This window comes from Paralichthys olivaceus, chromosome 20 (genome assembly GCF_024713975.1).
Source record: "Paralichthys olivaceus isolate ysfri-2021 chromosome 20, ASM2471397v2, whole genome shotgun sequence".
Lineage (NCBI taxonomy): Eukaryota > Metazoa > Chordata > Actinopteri > Pleuronectiformes > Paralichthyidae > Paralichthys > Paralichthys olivaceus.
In genome coordinates, this window is record NC_091112.1 from 6,772,810 (window position 1) to 6,798,274 (window position 25,465).

Here is a 25,465-nt window from a genome sequence, read left to right on the forward strand (position 1 = left end):
TCTATAAACACAGGTATTTCCTGATAACAGTTGATAGTGCAGTTGTCGCTCTCACGCCATTTAATTCGATAGGAGCCTGGTCTTGCCAAGATGGCTACAAGGTCGGAAGACTTGCCTATAAGGCATTTTGTATAGTATGCAGCACATTGAAATCAAGTGAAAGCTGCATTTAACATGAGTTGTTTTTGATCATGATCATAATAATTAAACTGCTGTTTAATACTTAACTTTCCAGAGCAACTGACTCACAGAAAACCTACATACTGGTGGGCCTCTGAGCTTCAACCTTCTTGCAACATAAGATATTAATATAGAACCATTTTGCATAACCCAAGATTAAAAGTAGTTAACTATGTTTAACAGTTTTTAGGCTTAAAACTCTCCAGTATTTATGCAATAAATATGTATTGCTACTACAGTACTGTCACTGTTGGGTAATAATTCAAATTATTGGACCATGTAGCTGTGAAGGACCATGGAGGAGATGATGTGGAGAGGAGAGCAGCGGGTGAAGGGAGGTCAGAAGGAGCTCATTTGCAAATGTTTGCCTTGGGGCTTGCAAATATGTTAACTCAGTCATGGTTATCATACATGCTAAAAGCTAGAGCGCTGGATGGCCTGAATGTGTACTGACTCTCCAGGAAGTTTAAATACTTTTAAAAACATTGCATGTGTAGTAATGTGCTCTCCACGTTATTCTTCTCCCCCCTGAGTTTCTAGGCAGACTTGTGTCCTAGTTTAAGAACATATGCTGTTTCAGACCCAGTGCTGAGGACCAGAGGGAATAGAGAGGCTGACAGAGATAAAACGCCTGACATCTTGGAGATATGCCTCATAGGATGCCATCTTGGATGAGAAACAGAGTATCAAAGTCTGGCTTGATTTGTTGGATTCAAACCCATGAAGTACAAATATGTATGAAGATGAGTCATAGACTGAACCAGCTCAGCCATGGACATCTCTATGAGGTAGAAGAGCTAAACAGAAGAGGATTATAACAATCAGGCCTCTGAGAGAAGCAGAAATCATGTGATGACCTGCACGTTTAGACAAGTTCAAAGTAGCTGTTTTGGAAGTCCAGCATTAAATAGAAACTGAACCTCTGTAGTATAATAATGTCCAGAGGCAAATATACAAATGAAATGCAGGGCAGAGAGATCAGGATGCAAGGAAGAGAAAGATCAGCTGAAGAAACTCAAGAATGAATTGGCCTCGGGCTCCTTAAAAGAACAGAGCAGGCATCTGTTAACTGCCCTGTTACACCAGCTGAGGAGAGATTCAAAGTTTCATTGCCTGAATACTAAAGCTCAATCGGTAAAAGCAGGTTAATTGCAAAGTTCCCTCTGTTGAAGTGGGTTTAGCCGAAGTGGGTTTAGCCGGACACCCCCGCAGTGTCTGTCATGTGTCCGCCAGATGAATTCAATTTTATGAAACTAGTTAGAAACTGAGATGTGGCTTATTTGACTGCAAATGGAGAGTAGTTATAACTAGAATGACACTCAGAGCGGATCCCAACACCCAACAATCCCTTTAAAACCATATATATTCACTAGATTTTTATTTTTATCTCACAAAAGGGAACATCAAATATAGAAAAACCAAATGTAGGATTTTTTTTGTTGTTTTGCTGTTAATTTAAAAAAAATGTATAGTTACAAAAAGGGAGTTATTAATTTAAGTGGCATGATTATTCTTTTCCGTTGAATTTGATTGTAAATTCATGCCACCATATGGGGATTGGACAAGATGTATAGGAAACCCTGTATCACTATATATCTACTTTTATATTGTGAAATGTATATATATATATACTTATGGAAAATCAATTGAGTAACTGATTATTGTTCGCACCATCCAGATGTGGATGTATTAATTTGGCTAACTGATGTAAAAATAGTACAGTGTTTCTATGTATTCGTCACATGTTGGTTTAATACAGCCAAAGATATAACTGAGAGCTACAATGTTATTGCAAAAATGTCTAATGATAGACAAAAGTATTGTCTCAGTGTTTTATCATAACAACTCCCAAAAAATGAATCAGGTTCATCAGGTATATTTTACAAATGTATGAAAATAGTTAACTAAAGAATAGAGCTGAAAGTAAATTCAAACTCTGCCTTTCATGAAACCCAGTCATCAAGTCATCCTGTCCACATGTGCAAGCAGAACAAAGGGCAGCATAACAAACAAGTCTATTGTTTGACAAATATGTTTCCATCTCTCTGACCGACCGAACCTGAGGGGTCATCATATCCCATCTGCACGCCTGGAAATGTGCTTTGCTCTCAGCGCGGTAATGACAAAAACAAGCCAAAGTGCTCTCCATGGCGGTCGACCCCACTTGGCCACCCACACACACTCCATGCTGCCTCCCACACACACTCCACTCTGCCATCATGTTACTTTTTCATGATCCCATTTTATAGAGCTATTGTCATTTAATCATGAGGGTGTTTTCAAGCACTGGTCATTTTGAGCTCAGTTCCTGTGATGATCAAAGGGTGAAAGACCTGGATTTTCTTTTTTTTACTAAAGGATATTATCAAGTTATATTGATATAATATTGATGTTGATGTTCAGCAGGTATATTGACCATGTTCACTGTTTTAGTTTCGCACAGACTGTAAATAAAGATGGACGACATCACAGTTCTCAAAAGTGAGGCCAAAGCGTTTAGGTCACTCCCTGGTGATCACTCCCTGCAGTGTGAGTCATTAATTCCACCTCCTCTATGTTAGTGGATGGGACATGGGCCACACTAAAATGTCAAAGTACACCCCCCCCCCCGAAAAAAAAAAAAATAACCCATATAGATTAGTAGATTAGATAACATTGGATAAGTACGTGACTGAGCCAAGTTGTAAGAGTATGTGAAGAAGTACTTATCTGTAAAAAGTGTTTTTTCAAAGGTTCACTAGTAAAACACAAAATTCCTGTCAGGACTGACCATGACCTCTAACCTGAGGGCAGGAAAACTCTGGGAAAAGTAGCAAAGTGTGTGTGTGTGTGTGTGTGTGTGTGTGTGTGTGTGTGTGTGTGTGTGTGTGTGCTCGGGTTGGTTTGACCTCAGTGACCTTTGTGTCGGAACTTTCTGTGAACAGGAAACATTAAATATCAGCAAACACCTCCTGCATTAACAGACAGTACAGCAACTCTGAACAAAGACTAAACACTTCCCCTCTCTTTTTCGGCTCCTTGCTTGTTGCTATGTGCTACATTAAGAATTGTTGAATGATAAGTAAATTATAGATTTATTAAATATTCTATATATATTAAGACTGTCAAATCATATCATATCAGTAGTACTTCTGTGAATTTGTTAGGTGTTTTTTTCAACTTTATATTTACACTCGACAAAAACACACAATTTTTAGGACAAATTTTCAAACGTTATTTTTTAAGACTCAATATCTTTAATTTAATATCAGTGGAAATGTTATGTTTCTTGATGAAGGCTTCACGAATGAGAGATATGCCTCTGATTCAATGTAAAAATACTAAATAATTATAATTTTTTTTAAAACACTGCCATGTATAGTTTGTTTGTGATTATATTTCGTATATTGTCAGGGCACAAATGTTATTGTTGTGATTGTTATGTTATGTGAATATTAGAGAGTGAAAATTATTAATTTCCTCATTTGGTCCAGAGGCTATGCGCTCTTTGGCCTCGTGGGGCAGCAGATAGTTAGAATTCAATAATCCAAGGAGGTCTGGGTGTGAGGCAGGACATATCCACACGGTGGCGTCAGTGGATTGGATAAAAGGCATTTGGCTGTGATCGTCTTTCTTTGGCCTGATTTCATCAAACTGATTCATGACGAACACGCCAGGTTCTTCCCTGATGGACCCACGAGGCCAAATATCTCATTAACACATATTTGTATTCGTGTTCAATCAGTAAATGAGAATTAAATCACTAGACTTTAATAAAACAGGTAAAGTTACAGAGGTGAGAAAGATCAATACACAGACCTGTTGGATTTGATATTACAAAAACGACTCTCATTATATAAAATAAAGGCTGATGTAAATCTCAGAATATACAAGAATATGTATAAAACAAGTCTCAGTATAAAGACTCATTTCTATAAAATCAGATTCATCTTATAAAATGTTCCTTGAATCCTGAAGGTGGAAAATATTGAACAGAATTCACTTCATCTAATGTAACATTCCCCAAATATATTCTTGAGTATAGCTATTAGTGCATAATACATTTATAGCCAATATTAATGGACTCTATTCAATATTATCAATAACTAATAGTTGAGTCAGTTTGGTTTTTAATCTTTAAAAATGATCCCAGTACTCTACCTGGTCTTTTGCACAAAATCCCAAATTGGACATATTCTTCTTTTAAAGTCTAGAGCTGCTCAAATGAAAATAAAAATGTCCTCTTCTTTTGTTTATTTCTGTCTTTTTAACAATACTGTAAAATAAAATAGAAAGTATTTAACGAAGTCTGTTATTTGCCCTGAACATTTTTATATTCAAGTTTTAACGAGTCAATCCACTGAGTAATTTCTGGCTGGGAACGTGAACTAAAGCCTGATTGATTATAATTCATAAGAATTAAAGGAAATTGAACGACAGCTTTTTGACTATGGTGTGATATGAGGGCAAATTAAATGCGTTGCGTTATTTAAAGTTTTTTGGCTTGAGCTCGTGAATGTCCGTGGAGGAGCCATCAAATTATCTTAAATCAAATCTAAAAATATTCTGAGATGCGTGAAAGAAAGATTTATCTTCCCATTTCAGTTCAATATTAGATTGTTCATGGTCCTCGGGTAAATGTGCAGAAAACAAAAAGTGCACAATTAAGACCGTATTTGCGGTTCTCCCCTTCTACCCTGTGGATGTGAGTCATTGCTTTATTATTTTCTTTAGGATGGGATTTGTTTTAAAGTCTCAATGTGCAGCTCATGTCCCTCATCTGTTATTTGAAGTTGTTATCCAGTTCAGTGAGTGTTCAAATCTGAGTGTGAGCACCTGTTGGTCTGAGTCGAACCCTCAACGAGACTCCGGAGACAGACGCTGTTGCTGGAAACACTTCAGGTAAATTAGATGAGGTTTTATTCATTTTGTTTCTTTCTCTGTTTCGTCAAATGTTTCTGAGAAAAAACAACAACCACGTTGCCATTTTTTTACTTGCATGGACCAAATAAAGAATAAAACCCATTCGATTCAAAAGAAAGCGATTTTAGTGAAGTTAAATTCGTCACAAAACTACATTGATTATTACAAATAAATAAAAAAGTAGACTTTTCCAGTCGTTTTTCTTTTCTCTTTCTCTTTCTTTAGTGGGGCATAAATATGGTAACTTGAAAGTCGCCTTGACCTATACGGGTATTTTGTTTTCTGGTAGAAACAACACATAATTTAAAGCCTAATTTAAACGCTAAGAATATGAGATGGGCTGGTCCATAATACAGGATAGACTAAACTTATCCATAAAGTTGCACAGGTCCACTGGAGAAGAAGATGAGGAATTATTTTTGATTCAGTTCAGTTCAGCTGCAGAGGTTGAAAAAACACATGAAAAGGCAAAAAAAAATCCCATATAGAGCTTCCATCTAACAAGTATCAGAATATAAAATGTCACTTTTATGCAAAAACTAAAAGAAAATCAGTTGGTACACTTGCAGACAAATTTTAAACTCGATGGCCACTCCTCCAGTTTCTTGCTTTCAATCGTCATCACTTGACTGAACAGCAAAATAAGAATAAGGTAAATACTCTGCAGCATATATAACAGGAGAAGTCCTGATGCACATCCAGCTTGCTTGTGGTTCTGTAGAGCATCAGTTGAATGTGTGCATGTCCTCTGGGGAGAAAGACCTTCACCCTGATCTACCAACAAAATGTCCCTCACACTCTTTTTGTCTTGTCCACATCAGAAATCAAAAAGTTAAATACCTTATACTTCCAAACCTTCATACAGCTTATTTAAAGTAGGCATATGTCTCTGAAGTCTAACGTTTGGTTGCATTGTGTCAAGATAATTTATGATATCTTGAAAAAATATGTACTGGAATCCATTTTCATGCACAAAAACAAACCATCTGATTTCTAAAAATGATTTTCTATGCTCATGAAATAACTCCAGTAGTTCTGCAGCATGCCTTCAATCCAATGAGGCACCACGCTTTCATTTATTATACACCACCAGGTCTCATTACGCTCTTATTCAAATGAGAGGATCCGCATTTGAATATTGGCGCGACATGGTGGGTGAAAGGGTGCCAGGTCTGAGTGCATGTATGTATGTAAGGGCTCCAACATTCTGAATCATCGCGACCAGGCGAAACTGTTACAGCTCATATCCACAGTAATTACACATGAGGGTGTTTGTGCACATCCGCAGCACAGACGTGCTGCTCGTCCGTGTGCGTAAAAGCAGTTTTTTGGCGCTGTGCGTGCGCCGCGTCTGTGCTCAGTGAAGCGCAGTAGGATATATGGTGTCTGGGCTGGCAGCGGTAAAACAATGGGGTGATGCTGAGGGTGGTTTACTGCTGTCGGAGGGTCTGAGACAGACTGTGACCCACCACCCGTAAGATCGTCTGCTTCTCACGGCCTGGGTAACGCGTTACAAGGAGTAACGGGGATACTGGTATTTAATAGACGACTTTTGGCACAGAGACCTGAATGGAGACTCAAGCTGTTGTTTCCAAACAAGCAGTAAAACTCAGCTCCTATATATCAAAGTGAAAATGAATGCAAGTGAAATATCATCGAAATTGTTTATCAAATTTAACAGAAGTAGTTTATCAGCTGGCAGGATGATGGCAGGGTGAGTATAATCTAAAAGAAGCCTGTTTGATTTGTATATTTCTACTTAATCAACTACATTTTCAGTATATTATCTTTTAATCCATAGTTGAGTGTTTGTTGATTGAACGAGCAACACCATGGTTATGAGCTCAATAGTGAATTCTGCTTCCACATAAACAAATGCATTAAATATCTAAATACAACTGGTCTATGACACTAAGGAGCTTTTTTCTGCACAGTGAGCACTTTTAGATTTTAAGGACAATCGATGATAACAAAAGAAAATGACAAGCACCAGATTATGATACCACAACTGACTCCTCTGTAAAACTGTTTAAATTTCAGTTTAGTTTAAAATGATCCAAATCATGATCCATGTTCTTTTAAGCCCCAAAATTAAAACAGAAGAACATCCTTCTGTCCTCTCCCACTCTGTTCAGTTCATTGTAAACTCCTCACTAGGAGTGGACAAGATGGAAAGGAAAGCTGCTAGCATAATTTGTTTTTAATCTCTGCTAAGGAGTTTATGATTTAATCCCTGTCTGTTTGTTTGTAATCAAGATTGCACAAAAAACAAATAACAGAATTACCATGAAAATTGGTGGAAGGATGTGGTAAGAGTCAGGGAAGAACCTATAATTTCGGTGCAGATCCAGATCCGAGGGTGGGATCCAGGTTTTTCACCTTCTTTAACACATTTTCACAATTTTTCCAGAGATCTCAGTAACAAATGAGTCTGAGTTTGGAAAATTTGGGGCAGCTTGATTGAATTTAAGGGGACAGTTGGGCCTTGGCAGAGCGATGTGCTTTACTGAGTTCCATTCTAGTTGAAAAGTTGTGGAGTTTAGTCTTAAAAGGGTTAAAGTACTCTGTGGCTGGAGTCCTATCAGACAACCAGCCAGACAAACATGTGATTACATGAATAAACCAGACCTGACTTGACTTGGTAGCAGTTTAAATCTTTTAGACCTGGACTGTAAATTTAGACATGGAGCCTATAAACCCTGAAATGATGTTAACTTACAAAGGCTCCCAGTAATAAATCTGTCGTCTATACTCTTCAGACTACAGTCAAATGGCCCAGCAGTATTCTGGTGAGGTGTGAGCATGTGTGTGCCGTGAATCCCAGTGGCGGAGTGTCTGTGTTGGTAATGAACTTGAGTTATCTCCTCGCAACTCAGTCAACGTGTCTGGAGCTGGCTGCCATGTGTATAGCAGGGAGCGAAACAGCAATTGTCCACGGATCCTTGAGTCATCCGTGTGGAAACTTCAGAGCTGCAGTGTTCGCTGAATGAGTGATAATAAAGCAGGATGGGATTTGTTTCCATGTGTTTCTGATGTAAGTAACGTGTTGAAATGTTCCACAACAGCTTTATATCAGATTCAAAGAAACATTTCACCATTGCTCTATAAAACTATTTACAGCTAATTCCTTTATGAAAGGTGCATTATTAGGAAGTGTGTGAAGATAGAGACAGACTGGGTCTATGACTGTTGGCCATTCATATGTTCTTGCCGTGTGTGGGCTGAAGACGTGCAGCACTGAGGCCTGCGAGCGTGTGAAGGCATTTCAACTCATTGAAGTGGTCTAGACGGATCAACATGACTGAGTTAACTTTATTTAATGCAAATGATCAGCATGTCTGGGCTATATGCATTACAGACAGACTGAGACCCCCCCTATACAATAACGTTTGAGAGGATTCGTCTTTCAGTGCATTGAAAAGATTCCTGGAGTGATTATCATGATAATCAGTGGAGCCGGAGCACCTCTCCAGTCTGTCTAAGTTTCAGCTGCACACGCCACCAACATCTCTGAGACGCTTCAGTTCAATATTTGAGGAGGCAAAATTCAAATGTGCTGAAATTCAAATATGACAAAAATATATTGATCTTCAACATATATACCGAACATCACACCAACACTGTCGGGCAGTCACGTCTCTGCATGCGTGACTTGATGATGCTTTTACCCTGTTATGCATTCATATCACAGGAACATATATAATACACACGTGGAGCAAAGGGATTAAAGATCTGTCGAGGATGCATGCTGACATCAAATGTCCAGCACACACCTCCATTCTCTAAATATGACTTCCACATATAAACATTCCAAGCTTGTCCTTCAGCTAAAGTGCAGGCAGCACTACGGCATTCGGCTAAATGTTCCTATAATAAATGCCTTTACTTCAAAAGACAGAAGAGCCTGCTAATATGACCCAGGAACAGCCTATTGTAAGAATATAAAAATAAAAGTACAATTCTATTTGCACTTTGCATTAATAAAATGGATGTGCAAGGAGACAGTGTTCATTGGTGTATCATTAATACAGTGATATAATTTAAGTAGGCCTATATTTTTTCTATATTCCTATAATATAAACTATGTCATGGGTATCATGCAAACAGCTGGACAAAGTCGTGCATGTACAAAAATGTCTTCTAAAAGAATTAGAAGACAGAATCAGATGTTTGGTGTGTGGATGAGTGATGGTGCCACCATGCACTTCTGCGTGTGTCTGTTGGGGGGCGTGAGAGGCGCAGCCATATCGGTCCATATTATAATCACATCGTCCGTCTTGCATAATATCAAAAATCTCAGAGGGTGGGAACAGTGTTACCTCACTGACTCACGAGGGGGTGGGCCTTGGACGGCGTATATGATTTTGGACAAATGAGACGTTAAACCATTTGGAGACAACGGCTGCGGAGGAGATGTAGCCATCCATGGCGCACAGCTCCAACTGTCCCCCGGTTAGGTGAGGGGAGCACCGGGGGCTGTGGATGTGGAGGACGGCCGTGTGACGATATGCGAAGGAGAAAAAAAACACATGAGGACCCGTTAGATTAAAAAAAAAAAAAGAAGAAAAATGGACGTGGCCGGTGGGACGTCACGATGCGCCGTCGCCACAAAGCTCAGTGCGCCGCTCACGAACGCGCTCATTTGGCTGCCGGTGTGCCGCACGTCCGGAGGCACCGCTGGTTACAAGGAGCTGATCCAAGCCCGGTGCAACCCGCCCTGCTGCACCTGAGGAGGACACAGTAAGAACCCTGTTTTATTTCTTTTATTCTGAGTGATTTGTATTTCACGTGAGTGAGTTTTAATAAGAACGAACCTGCAGGAGAGGCTCAGCAGAGGGTTTGTGGCGCGTCCAGGCTGCAACCTGCTGTATTGTGCATGTGTTTAACCCTATTGTGGAATAAGTGTGCGTCTCCAGGCCGAGCAGATGAGACTAAATCTACATTCTGCCCCCAGTGAGCATTGCTCTCACATTCATGGATGATGCTTGATTGCAGCAGCATCTGATTTCAAATCCTCAGCAGCAGCAGCAGCAGCAGCATCAGTGTGGACACAAGAGGCTCAGACGAGTTTCACTTGTGGCTGCAGACACTTTTGTTTGGCTCTGACATGTGTGTGCACAGGAGTTTGTGATTATCATGGGGGGTGGGGAGTGAAGCCGCAGTCAGCTGTTTATTTAGCAGAGTATTTAGGTTTTGGTAGTAGAGTATTTTCTCTGACTTGGTGTGGTTTACTTGTGATCCCCTGTCTCCCTCAAGGCCCATTGATTAGTTTCCAATCAGCTTGCTTTATAATTTTGTATCTACCCCGCCCCCTCTCATTCTCCTACAGCCCATTTTACCTACATTTTGCAAAAATAATAACTCCCAGAAAATACCCCACTTTTAAGAAGGGATTTGTTTTTACTTTTAAATGCTGCTGTTGCATCATATGTTTCAGTGTACTTGATGCAGCCAAAGACATTGATCACTAGGTCTAATTTGAATCTATCCCTATGATGCTGACCCAGGATCAGCCACATGCTCTGTTGTTATCAAGTATTACATAAGTTCATGTTGCAGCACCTCCACAAAGAGCTGGAGGGATATCAGTGCACACACTGCCCTTCTTCTTTAACGCATCTCATTGCTGGTTTAATTAAGTGTAATTACAAGGATGCACTCGCTCTATAACACCGGCCTGTGGCGGGGCTGGTGCGGTGTCAGAGGGGCCTCGGGCGGTGCAAGCTTTCCCAGTGCAGGGTTGTGTTGTGTTGGTCCGGTTTTGCTGGCTACAGATTACGCACTGAAAAGGCTAAACAAGGGGAAAACATAAAAATGAAAACCAAAGGTGATTATTGCACATGAAGCCAACGCGGTTTCCTGCAGCCTGGGATTAAACAGCGGGGAGGTGGGAGCTCTTACATAAGGCCCTGCTTAATCTGCGTGAGAGGGTATCAGACCTCCCTCTCATGCACGCACATGTTTGTTTTATCCCTATGATAAAAATATGACTCAACATTTTTATAATATGTGATATAGGATACAGTGAAAGATGCAGCTGCCTTTGCAACCTAGAAAAGTTTTCCAGATTATTTACCATATAGTTTTTGCACTTTTCCAGCTATAAAAAAGACGCACCATTGGCACGCGTGCAGTTTTGCATCCGAACGGTCAAGGTGCATGGTGCAGGTTAGATGACGCAGATATTAGTCGGAGCCTGCAGGAGCCTGCACATTTAAACTTAGCATGGATCCATGAAAGATATACTGAGTTTATCTCCCCACCAGAGTGAGACTCAGGAACGGTTTCTCTAAAGTTAAAAGACATGAGAGTCGCTGCTGTGGAGACTCGAGTCGGTAACATGGTGTCATTAGAAGTGGGAGTGCTGTGAGTGTGCAGCAGCATCACTGGTGCAGAGTCAGTGGAGCTGCAGGTGCAAAACGAGCCTGCTGAGATCCACAAGCTCCACAGTCAGGAGCTTCCACTGACCTAGTGGGCACGTTTCCCAGGTACAAGGTGTTTTCCATGCAGGGAGTTTCCATGAGGGAGGAGAGATTTCACTCACGTGGACGAAATGCTGAGTTTGTGTGTCACTGTTTCAGCCTTTGTTTTAAGTGTAAAGATTTTTTTTCTTAAGCACATGTCATTTATTTCCCCTTTCCCTTGCAGAGTCATGACACCCACAAGCATCAGAAATGAAGATCAAGACCTTCCTGCAACTTTTCCAGGTGAATATGAATGAAAAAAAAAAACGATATTTAAAAATGTGTCATCAGTTCATTGATTAGTATCGCCACTGATGACTCTGTGTGGCCTGCAGATTAAAAAAAACGAGGATCATGCATGAACATGTTTCTCTCCCACAAATCATCACACACAATGAGCCGAGCAGCAGCATCACGATGTGTGGGACTAATTGATTGTTTCCTCGAATTCATTTTAAATCCTTTTCGTGGACGCTTGTATATTTTTGCACAGTTTACAGCAGCTGCTCACGATCCTGAAAACCTCTTAAAGTCGAACCCATTACAGCCAAGTTACAATGAACGAAACGTAATGTTGTGCTGTTTAAAAAATGAATGTGAGTGTATTATAGTGGACTATACAGTTTATTTTTGTCATATTTGTCTCTCAGATTTACAAATTAAATAAAATCATATTCTTCTTTCTTTTAAAGTCGTCTATTAACGACACGTTCACTGACAGTCAGTATTTCATAGCTTGGTGAACTTCTAATATCAGCCCTTGACTGAGATCTGAGCAAATAAACAAATATAAACTGCTCCAATAATAACGAAGATTATTATTGAATGTAGAGGGACATTCATAAACACAACCCTCATTATAAAATCAAGCCCTTAGCAATTTTGGCGATTTTTACGCAGCTATTATTTTGTCCAGAGTAGCACCGACAGATACATCTCACTTAAATGTAATTGAATTCAAAGTGCAATGGCCTCAAGTATAAATTTAGCATTTTAAAAACTTAAAAAAGAAACATACACACACATCCTGCCTAAAGATAATTCAATTAAACAGGGTATTACTGTAGATGTGTGGCAGCTCGTCGCCCGGGTCAACAGATAAAAACGGAATAATATTTAATCATTCAACATAATGTGAAAAATATCGTTCATCGCACATTTAAAATAAAAAAAACAGCATGAGGTGGAAATAAATGCGTTAGAAAATAAATGCGACTAGAGAGCTGAAGTCTTCAGCAGGTGTGTGTGTGTGTGTGTGTCTGTGTGTGTGTGTGTGTGTGTGTCACGGCCTAACAAAGTCAAACAGCGGAGTGATCTTCTAATGGATGTTTGATGGCATAAACCCAAAACCTTCATCCTCCTCTGATTTACAGACACGTTTCCTCTTGTAAAATAAAATGTAATCAGTCTAATAGACTTTATATATAGTATTTAATATACGATGTGTGATTTTACAAAACAACTTGCACTAACAAGTTTACCTGTGTGTTTTAATGACCGTGGCCTATTTCCACCCCCCTCCCCCCTGTATGTGTGTATGTGTGTGTTTTTATTACGTATTGCACTTTGCTGCTATTACACAAAGCCAGCGAGGTCTGTGACGTCACTGTTAGCAGTTTATAGGAAAAATATTGAGGAAGGTTTTTAAAAATAATTTTAGGAAGAGAAACTCAGAAAAGGTGCATCTGGCTAAACGTCTAAAGCTTTTATTCTATTCACATAATTATTTATAATGGAAATCGTGTGTGTGTGTGATTGTGTGTGTGTGTGTGTGTGAACAGAATGCTTTGCTCTAAATAAGCTCTTATATGTAATAAAAGTCAGTGTTTAAAACAATCTCCTCAAATGCAAAATAAATTAATAAAATAGACTTAAATTCATAAATAAATATATTATTGTTATTTTATCACTTTTTCTGCAGTTAGGTGAATACATGAGTAAACCCAGTGTCTTTTCAACCACTGGTCTTGCATCTGAACCAAAATGCTGATATCTGTCTCACAGTTTTTACACAACATGTGACTTGAGTGTATGTTTAATAATTTTATATAAAATAAACTAACTGTAATTACGGGTGTGAAGACAGAGTATTTAAATAATGTACCTGTTTAAGAATCATACAGTTACAATAATTCCACATAGGACTTTATAGTTTATAATATAGTAATTGAGTATTTACCTTCTGTGAAATGAGTGCATATGTAATATTTTCCCTTTTATATTCTGCTGTAATATTTGCTTTGTGTAAATGATTCCCCGCAGAGCTGTTTTTATCTCCAGCTTCTGATGCCTCATAAAGATCTTTACTGTTGTTGTCTTTAGTTCACTGGCTCTAATGCTTTGTTTTGAATTCCTATAAGAGCCCATTCACATTTCAGTCATATAAAAACACTTAATAGCTCGGAAAATGTGTTTTCCCAGCAGTATCCCCTGTGAATCTTTAGTCATGCTTGTTTTTCATCTCATTTCACTGAGGCGTCTTTAAGACCGTGTGATAAATCATCTGCATTAACACTCCAGATATATGACTATCACTATCATTATCTCCACCTCTGCATTATGTGCAAACAGTTGCTCTACTAAGTCAGCTTTGTTTTGGTGAATGAGCTCTTTAAGCAGTTTCCTCCTCTGTCATTGTGTTTGTACGTAGGTGTATTGGAGGTTGTGTGCTGGTGACAGAGAGCTGCGACCGCAGGCCTGAGGGGTTGTCTGTTATCTTTGGTTATCTAGCTGTATGAGTGACGTACATTCTTCATAAAGCTAGATAACCGAAAGTAACAAGAATCCCATTACACGCCTGCATGGGAGAAGAAAATGATGCCTAAATAACGAAAAACAGAAAAGAAACAGAGAAAAACACAAAAAGCAGCAGAGAGAGAGAGAGAGAGAGAGAGAGAGGCTCGGACAATGGACGCTGCAAACGGATGACGTGAAGGTATGATGCTGTGTTACATAAGGGGCAATTTCAAACAAAGGGGAGGGGTGCAGATGAGCTAATATGCTAAAGGAAACAAAGACAATCAATATCCGAATGATGATTATTTAAATTTTCCCTGTAAACACATGATATCCACACATAGAGAAAGTGGGGTATACAAGTTGTTCTGCTGGGAGGATTTATGGAAATAATGGCTGCTGACAGTGCGATGCTGTAAAATGTGGAGTGTGCATGAGTGTGTTTGTGGTCGTGTGAAGATTCCCTCGTGTCGGGTCATTTTAAAGCACTGGATATAGAACACACGTTCAGAGAGGAGGTAAAGAAGTAGTGTAACACTGAGTTTTCTTTGTCCTTCTCTTATATGCACTTAACCAGTAGATGATAATATTGTACACAAGCTCTTGCTAAGACAAGAAAAACAACACAAAATCAAATGTTAACACTTTCTAGAAAACAGAATTGTAGTGACCACATTGCGTTGAAAGAAAAACAATGCTATGAGCATATTTTTGAAATAAATGTTTTACCTCCACCTTTAAATGAAGTAAAACCATCCTTCTCTCCTTTAATGACTTGATTGATTTAGTTTTCTATTCTATCTAAATAATCTGTTGGAAATACTTCAAATTCATAAAATACAAAGTTCTGAGATGTTCGCTTCACTTTGACTTTAAACCCATTTAACACTTTGTGTTAAAAACTAAAGTATTAGTAGTAACTGATCATGGAGGACTAATGTCTTTAGGACTTGGTTAAATGGACAAATTTGAGCCCTTCCGACTTTTACTCTTATTTACTTTTACACAAACACCTGAAATACATACTTGAACAAAAGTATAACTTTCTTAGTAGTTTAATCTAAACCAAGAGAAGTGTGCTGTGAAGTAGTTTCTCTGTACTGTAGTATTTTGCACCCAGTAAAGAGGTTTACTCAGTATGCCTCAGATATTTATGACCTCCCCCCGGTCACATCTATTCTTCGCTTAGAGGCTTCTCCGACTGATCACAAATCAAATCAGGTTTCTTGTGAGGTCTCCACCTGCAAAATGTGTCAACACTGCACTGGTGCACATCAGTGAATAATGAAGCTATTTGCTTGCAGCTATTTGCAGCTATTTCACCAATTAGAATAATAACAGATAAAAGAGTTATTTGAAAAAAACGTTGTAGAAGTAGATGATTTCCCTTTTCTTAAAAAACAAAAACACTTCACATTAGACTTTCACATTTGGTCATACACTGTAAGCCTGGCTTTATCTCTCACACACAAACACACTCACACACACACGTACAACAATACACTTAGGAATTACTGTGTCTAATTGCATTTTGATTTGGGATACGAATATGGCCTCAGTCTGTTTATAATTAGCTTGTTTTTTCCCCACAACATCATTTGCTAAAATTTGGTGTGAATCCCTTTTAGGAGGAAATTTTGTTGTTGAGGTGTGAACAACACAAGGTTGAGACATGGAGTTTGATCACCACACATTCAGATACTTGCTAAACAGAGACATTTTAGGCTATTTCATATATTCTACATGTACTTTAGGAACATTAATACAGACAAAAATCTCCAGCTGAGATACTCAAACTCAGTGTTTGGCTTCTTTTTATTCAAAAGTAAAATCAGATGAGCACCTCTTCTATTTTTTGAGAGGATATTTAACGTCATGCTGCTTTTCTGGTGCGTTTTAGAGCCCACGTCCTACAGAAGCAAAACAAAGGACACCCTGAGAGGCAATTAGCAGCACTTTGCCTTCATTTGGAGCATCTCCACTCCAGTTGATGCTCATCTGCAGTTGACTTTAAGATTCACTGCTAAAAACACAATGAATTTAGTCTCAAACAAGAAGACAGAGGGGCACAGTGAGGAAACATAGTGTGTCATCATCTTCATTTCCCATCTTTAGTTTAACCTCAAAGATGAATATTTTCCAGGGCTGATGTTAAAACTTCCCATTAATTAATATCTGTATATATATGACTGTATAACTACCAACTTATCAGCTTTCTATTTTTCTAAACCTCATTTTGCAGTGGATAAACACTATCTGTCCCCTAATGAAGCAGGTTATAGGCTATTTTTTTTGTTCACACATACTTTTTCCATGAACACTTGCAACATGCTTCTTCTTTCTTTTCCACGCTTTTCACCTCATTCATTTAATTTTATTCTTTTCTCTTTTTTTTCCCAGCTTGGATTCTCAGATGGTTGGTTCTGATTTGTATGCATTTGCATAATGAATGTCATTTGCATGCTCAGGGGCAGACCATACCATGAGAACGGCTGTGTTGGTTGTTTTTGTGTGTGTGTGTGTGTGTGTGTGTGTGTGTGTGTGTGTGTGTGTGTGTGTGTGTGTGTGTGTGTGTGTGTGTGTGTGTGTGTGTGTGCGAGTGCATGGGTACATGTGTGTGCAGTGTATATTAAGCACATGTAAATGATATGTTATTTTGTTTTTTTAACACAAACAGACCCTCACAGAAGGTTGTGTTTTGCACCCACACTGTATAAGCACATTGTTGTTCCTCTTTGATTCATCAGTGTGTGTGCATGTGAGGGAGTGTGTGAGTCTTCGTGTACATGTGTGGCTTAATTCCTTCTTTTAATGTGGTGCATGTAGGGCAGCAATCTGACGATCATGCCTCTGTCCTTCTCTCCGCCTCCCTTTCTCCTGTCTTGGTAACCGTTCAGCAATTCACAGACTACAAGAATGAAAATAAGAGACTCTCTCCTCAATCCCATAATCCTCCTCTTCTCCGACCCCTCCCTTGCCAGTTTGTCCTCCTCTCCCACATGGCAAGTCACAGTCCTGCCACCATCTTAGGTGTTAAGACTGGCACAAAATGGCAGCTGAAGAAGGGGGAACGTGGATAGCCAGCGCTGCACCTTCCCCCACTTCATGTTGGCCCCGATGCTTTCCGCGCCATTGGTTGCCTCAAGACAGTGTTAATTACTGCCAGTGTGTTAATTGCAGAGATCGCCCCAAGAGACACGCGGGAAAGGATGAGATAGGAGGAACCGGGGAGCCAGCGGCTTTTGAGGGTTGACAAGCTGGCATTTTTAAGGGCAGCTGCGCTTCGTGCTTCGCTTTCCCTTCTTTGGCCGTTGTCTCGCTGCAGACGCTGACGATCGACTGTTTGTGGATTTCCGCGACACTCCGGAAACTCTTTCGATTGCCTTGCTTGTGCGACGTTAATTAGATCATTCCGAGTGTTTTAATTACGAAGGCATGACTTGTGCGTGTGGAGCGTCCATGCGGTTTTTATGCTGCATTGCTTGTGCAGACAGCTTTGTTTGATGATGTGGAAAAAAGAAAAACGCCTACATGCTCGCTGACATCCACAAGGAGCCATAATTAGCAACACTGTGGTCTTCATAAATCTCCACTTGTTATCACACGGTTCTCACATGTACAGTACACACTAAATGTTTTGCGGCATGGAGTATCATTAAGTTTCACTCAATCTTGAATTGTGGTAACATCTAAAGTTTGAGTTTTAACTGGAATTAACTGAAGTAATCTAAAAAATATCCTGTCTCCTCCATCTCGTTTGGCTGCTGTTGAATGAATTCCTTCTATTTCCTATATGTCAAGTTCTCTGGCCTCATTTTTAGCTTTTTGAGCTTCAACCAACAACCATTTGGTTGGAAACTTGTTTTGCAGCATCTTTAACTGATTTCTGAATCAGAGGAAGATCTACACAAAAAACCTTAATCATATCTTAATCTAAGAAAAACTACAATGTCGACCTGTCTCTTTCGTTTTTTAGCTTTATGAGCTTGTATTTTAGTGTCATCCATTTTAAAAAGGGTTTTAAAGCCTAAGAGCTCAGAGAAATGTCTAAACCAATGCTATCAACTAGCGGTTGTAAAAACATAAAAGAAATCACCTAATTTGGAGACATGTGATTTTCATAAAAATTTGTTAACCTTTAAAAAAAGGATTCTAAACTAGGATCAACTGCTGTGATTGGGTTTTCTGACCACAACCACCAGAAAAGAAGGAACCCACCTTTAAGTGTGCGGAGGAGAAACTGTAGGGAGTGAATGAGTGAGAAAAGAAGTTGAAGGAGGAAGGAGTGGGGGGTGGAGGAGGAGTGGGGGGGCAGACAGACAAGGAGAGGGAGCCTGCGACAGTGAGATCTCAATAGTGAGAGGCCTTCTTTGTGTTTCTGTGTGAGGTTTGTTTTGGGGGCGCAGGGGGCGCTAAGAAAAGACGGGAGGAGGAGAGGGTGGGGATCCTATCCCGGGCCCTCAGACAAGCAGCACATTGTCCTCCCCAGTGTGTGGCGGCACTTGTGGCGTAACGCCATTATTTAGGCCAGTGGAGGGAACGGGGTCTGGAGACCAGCTTAACCAAAACGCCAATTAGAGCCGGATCGTCCTGATTAATGGACGAGGGAGATTGGTAAACAATGCCGGCCATTGTTAAACCCGCCCCTCCTCAAACACACACATGCACACACACAGACACACACACGCACCCTATCCCACTGGTTTCTTTCACACAGCAGACCCTCCATCCCTACCACCTCTGACACACACACACATACACTCATTTGTCTGCCGTGCCAGTGCTTAGAGGCCTGCCATTAGCCTGCTGCTCTGCTTATTGTTTTAGTTTTTACAGCCTAAATGTAAAGTTTAGGTTTATCCTCATGTGGAAATTTGCCTACATTTAATATTTGCAATATTCCCACACATAAATTTAAGTTTGAGTTTTTAAATTGTAGCAAAATTTTTGTAATGGGGAAGTTTACGGTTCACAAGAAAAACAGAAAATTGTATTATGATTAAAATCTAAAGATAAATCCTCATGTATTTAACTAGCACATAAAATGTGATTAAAACACAACATGAGTCATGTCATGTTGTTTGTACATGTACATTAAACTGAGGTGTCTTTCTTCAAAACCCAGAGCTGGGCTCATATGTTAATCACACGCCATGCGATGCTTGGCTCTGCATTTCAATACGTCCTACTTTATTGTTTTTTTTAAGCATATGCACTGAATAATTAGCCACCACATACTCCAATCAGGGGCATGCCAACGTGGGGTTGCCATGGAGACCCCATCAGTTCCTTGCACACACACACACACACCCTCCATCCTCCTGCCTAACCCCCCTTCAACCCCCCCCCCCCCCCCCCCCACCTTCTCCTCCTCCCCCTCCTCCTTCTGCCAGGCTGCAAACAGGACGGGGAAAAATAAAGCGTGGGAAAAACACTTTGGTGGCTCAGACAATGATTGTGGGGGTGAGGAGGAAAAGCAGATGATAGAAGAAGTAGAGGAGGAGAGAGGGAGAGAGGGAGAAAGAGAGGAGTGATGCTGGTGATCGGTGGAGCAGCTTGTGTCTAGACTGGTTGTTTTTGGAGTTTGGGGGTTGGGGGGGCAATTTTCACGTCGTTGTCTGGTTTGCGTGTGAGTTTGTTGTCTTTATTATAAGTATGGGCAGTGAATGGGAGCTCGAGCAGAAGGTTAAAGAGACGATTCAGTAAAAAGTTAGGGCTTAACCCAGAGTCCCACAAATATTTGTGCACATGATCCAACACTCGAGAGCCGCGTCCAATCCCTCCACATATTTTACATCTTTGAGTGATTTCAAGAATTAGACCCTAAGAAGAGGTTTATTTTCCACATGGCTTGGACCAAAAAGAGATTTTTCTCTAATAACGTGATACAATTTCCACAAAGGAAATATGAGGTGTTGGATTAATAATATCATTAACAGATTGAGTAGCTTTGATCCTTATATAAGCAGGACAGGCTACATCTTTAATTTGTCTGCACTCCTATAAATGCAGTAAATTAGAACTCAGTAGAATCAAAGCAACTGGGGGATAGTATGGTTCCAAATGAATGGATTACCTCAGTGTTAAAATGTATACATGTCTTGTGTTGCTCATATTCATCTATTATTAGTAAGGAACTAATAAAGAAACTATTATACGTCCTATCAGGAAATTCATGCTGTAATGATAAAATATTCGTCATCACTCTCTAGATGCAAAGTTTGAACGACTGTAAATAAATGTGCTTGTGCTTTATCTTGTAATTTATAAATGACCTGAACATCTCCTCTGCTTCTTCTTTTAAGGTTTCTGATCAGTCTAGAGTTTGGATTCACCTGATCTTCGGACTATGACTGAGTCCGATGAAGCCCATTTCTCACAGGATTGTACGTCACTGTTAACGGCTGTTATTATAACCGGAGGACGTCAGTGAAATACACACATTCAAGCAGCAGCCTTCTCTCCAGCAACCCGACAGAGGACAGAGTTATAACTGTCGGGGCTGCAGACTGATAATGGATACAAACAACAACACATCCCCCGAGAGGACAAACAGACAGTCGGCCGTCGTGAGACTGAAGCTGTGAGAGTGAAGGAGAGAAAGGTGGATTGTGTGTGTGTGTTGTACAATGTGTTCTAGAGAACCGCTCTGCACAGCTGTTCAGGAAACATCTGCACTAAACATTCATGTAGGTCATTTACATAATTTCTCTCTCTCTCACACACACACGCGCGCACACACACACACACACACAAACCGACATTAATCCACATTCGCAGTTCAAAGTAATTAAAGGAAGAAAAAGCGTTAGTAAAATAGAAGATGTGGTGATTTAAATTATTAGCATAATTAGTTCAACAATAGAGTAGAAAACTTAAATTTATATTTTTCCATATTGATTTGTAATTTCTTCTCAAACATATTTTGAGTCGCATTTGTTTTTTGTAAAACATAAAAAAATATTTGTCTCATGTAAAATGTATGTTTCAATCAAATTGTTGACAATCTGTGTGACTGGATTACTTGAAACGTTTGAAATTAGTTTGGTATGAACCTGAGAGCATTTGTTCAGATTTTTTTTAAAAAAACAGATACAGTATATTTTAAAGATTTCATCATGTGACAGTACATGAGTAATCTTTGTTGTTTTTTTTTTGTTTTAAAATGTTTTTCAATATGTGAATTCATGCACCGCTGGTAAATTGTTATTTGTGTTCAAATGGTTCTTTGATTAACTCGCACTTAACGGAATTATTGTATTTCATGTACAATATAACCTTGAGATTTGAGTTATATCTTTCTATCACAAGAGCAACCATCACTGCAAGAATCATTATCAAATTCATAACTGGTGTTTACATTTTATCTATGCAAAAGGAAACTAGAAGAATGTGAGTGTGAAAGTAAAAATGGTAAAGTTTGCACTTCTTGTGTTTGCACATAAGTATTGTTGTTGTTAGGTTTGCACATTTACAGCTAAATGTATGGCTGTGGTCTGAGATACATTATTTTACTAATGTGCACTATATGAGCACAGGTGCAATGTGTGCTATGCTGTTGGAATATGGAAATGTGTGTTTGAGTACAAACCTTGAACATGACATTTGTTTGCAGAACTGTAGTATATTCATTGATTTAATCATTTACTGCATCAGTTCAGTGTCTGGATTTATTCCACATTGTAGTTGTTATATCAGCTCCTCTGATGATATAACTCAACCCCATTCATACATTTTTATCAAATGTGGAGAACTTGTGAATATGTGCAATAGATTCTGTGCAGTTATATAGAGGGAAGGATATTTGCATTACTGTGTACTATGTGAACTACTGTTTCAGGAGTCGTACTTGCTTGATTTGCACAAATTACTGTGTCTATGCAACTTTTTCTATAGCAAATGATATAATCAATAAAGGTATTGTTTACAATGAGGCAATAACTGTTTACGAGTTGATTTATTATGTCTGTGATGTCCTAAAGCAACACTAAGATCAGAATGGTAATCATGACACATTATTCTTTCAATCTACAGGATTCTCATTTTTTAAATATAGTGAATCATCAATTTACATCAATATTTACAAAACTGCTTCCTTCTCCCCTCTTCTTGACATCTTATGCATAAAACCTATAAGAGGAATACGAGTTTGCTGGGTAATTCATGTGAACCTGGACTGATTAATCCACTTAGTTGGGGTTAGCAGAGCTTTCTAATTCCAACCAAAATAAATTGATCAAGTATCAACAATTTTAAAAGTTCGTTCGACACTGCTTATGTATGAGACGGGCAGCAAATATGTTTGTCAGGATAAACATTTCTATTCAGCCTCAAAAACAGAAATTAACTATTTCCAATCAGCAAAGGACCAGACAATAAGAGATGCAAGTCAGGCACAGGGAGACAATAAAAAGATTATGAAATGAAGTTTCACACATTTAAATGGGATTTGGATTTGTTTCCAGCATGCTGTCCATCATGGGGGTGCAGCACAATCCTGTTATTTAACTCATAAAACACGATAATACATAAGCCAATTGATATTCTAAGTATCAGTATCAATATCTGGCCCCGCAAGTGAGAACTGTGTGTTAATATTTATGATGCTGTGGAGCTATTTACACAGCTTTAAGCATTTCCTTCTACTCAGATGATATTTAAACATTATGCTTTAGTTAACTGAATTTTAAAGTGGACTTCAGAGTATTATTTTTCAGACATTATTCAGGTGGGGTGGATCCATTTAGAATATACTTTGCAACTTCATATCCATTTGTTGGAATTTGAGCTGGCTCCATTGAGTTTTATTGTCTCCATATGAATTCAGCATGACAACATGATTAAACAGTACGACACTGGAAATATAAAAGAATCACGTAGCTTATGACACAAAACGCTCATTCGAAACGTCAAGAGGTCATATGAATATGAATATTCTAAGTCACATCTGGATGATCTGAATGTTGGTGGCCTCGTTGCACAGCTGCTCTTAAGGAGGTGCAGGCCAGTGGATCCAGCTGCTGCTATGCTGCCGGCAGCATCTGGAAGGACGAACCCCTCACATCGTAAACACTCTGGGGTTAAAGGTTGCATCCGGATAGGTAGCTGAGTATGAAAAGGTCTGTGCAAAGCAGAGATTACTGCACCACAAGATGTTACAAAGACTGGTGAGATAATAATTTAGGTTATTACAAATGTGATGTTTTAAAAGATGTTTGTCAGGTAAGAATTTTGAATGATGAACATTCTGATCTTTACTTCTGCACCTTATCAGGTTGTTTCACTCGGACAGGTTCATGGTATTTCAGTGAAGGTAGAAAGACGGACCAAACATTAATAATATTAAAAATTGAAGAAAGTATTTTTTTTCCTCATGCATTTAATGTACCTACTGTACTGTACCTACTAAAACAGCCTAAATCATAATAAAATCATGATTTACAAGGTATGACTTTTTTTTTTTTACTGTACTTTGTCTTACAGTCAATACCATCAATGTCCATTTGTTTTAACTAGTATGATATTTGATTTATTTGTGCCTTTAGTGAGTCACAATTTGAGAATTTAATTAAAATTGTACTTTTTAAAAGACAGTAAAACAATAACCACAGGAGGCAAATGTAAGTTAATGTATTACTGTTAGGAATGAAAAATGACCCTTAAGAAAAACAGCTTAGAAAATAAAGGCTAGTTCATGAACCAGTCTACGACAGGCTTCCTTCTGTTGCAGATTATTCCGTGATGCCAGAGCATCGAAAACAATATTACAAAAGAAATCAAAACCTGTAAACTCAAGATGATTCTCTGGGCTTGTACTCAGTTTACAGTCAGTTTTCTGCTTTATTATTGGGCTACGTCTGTTCAAAACTGTTAACACTTAAAAGAAAAAATGTGTGAGAAAACAGTCCTACTACCAGCTGTACGTTTTATACAATATGTGGTCCGTTACAAGAGCCTGTAGTTCCAGACTGATCAAGACCATTTATCATGTGACTTCATTTTCAACAAGATAAAAATATATTAAGATTCGTCAGTTCACTTAATTTCTAACATAAAAAGGATTTGCAATGGATTTAAAATGACATTGCTCGAGATTTGAACATAAACAATAATACTCAGGTTGTCCAAATCATTCTAACGGGCAGTGCAGAGTAAAAGCACCTCTGTTATAGCGTAAGTGCCACTACAGGTCTTGTAAATGAGAGAATTAGTGGTTTAGAGAGTGTAAGCGGGGCCATATGATGAGGTATAGGCCCTGTGCTGCAGTCAGAGCGGCAGACCAGCCTCCAGACAGCAGGAAAGTTACGGGAACCGTCTGATTATAATGGAATCAATAACAAAACAATAGCTCATGTCTGGGAGCAAAATCGTGGGAAGTGCCACCGAGGGCCTGATTAGCATTCTGTACTGCGAGTCCCCGTGGTCCGTCTCCTGGAGCCCCCCGACCCACAAGTGAAGAATGGCTGCGAGGGAGGGGAGGGGGCAGAGATGGAAGAGAGGTTGCAGAGGGCCAGACGGGGGATGCGGAAAGTCAAGGAAGACAGCTTCACAAAGACGAGCATGGTGCTGAGGGTGGGAGGGCGGGGGGGGATAACGGGGGAGGTGCTGGAGGCTGCCACTGCGGAATCAGGCGGCGAGAGGGAACTGGGTTCAAGTTCAAGTGCAAATCCTCACCGACATGTTGAGGTGATGAAGACAAAATATGCCCCAAAGGGGACGAACTAACTCAATCTACAAAACCTAAGGGACAACGTTTCAGAGAGGAAAGTATCTAATCCATTGTGCACGTTAGTGAAATAAGAGTTTAGACCTGATCACAAGCTGTTTAATGTGCTTCATCTTTTAAAGTGAAAATTAAATTTGATTTCTAACCATTGCCAGCACAGAGGACCGTGTTCTGAGAGTTCAGATATACAACGCTGACAATTTAACAGAACATTCAGAATAAGAAGATCTTTTAGAGCAAAATGTCAGAAAAAAAACCATTTACTGTTGGGAAAGTAAGAAACTAGGACACATGACTGTTAAATACTTTTCCCATAAAGGTTGATTGTTTCAGCTCTTAACCAAAGTCCAATATGTACCTTAGAAAATATTCAGATAAAATATGAAAGACACTTAAGAATGAATAAAAAGTGACACATTAGAAAACAAGACCATTTACCGCCAACGTTTTTTCCCAT

The 25,465-nt window shown here is 39.2% G+C and overlaps 1 long non-coding RNA gene across 1 annotated transcript; it reads left to right on the forward strand.

Moving 5' to 3' along the window:
• Positions 1-8,453: 8,453 nt before the first annotated feature.
• On the forward strand, positions 8,454-22,223 carry LOC138405887 (uncharacterized). The gene is made up of 4 exons (XR_011239555.1): positions 8,454-9,822; positions 11,731-11,789; positions 14,197-14,481; positions 20,588-22,223. It is a non-coding gene; the product is annotated as an uncharacterized lncRNA (long non-coding RNA).
• The last annotated feature ends 3,242 nt before the right edge of the window (positions 22,224-25,465 follow it).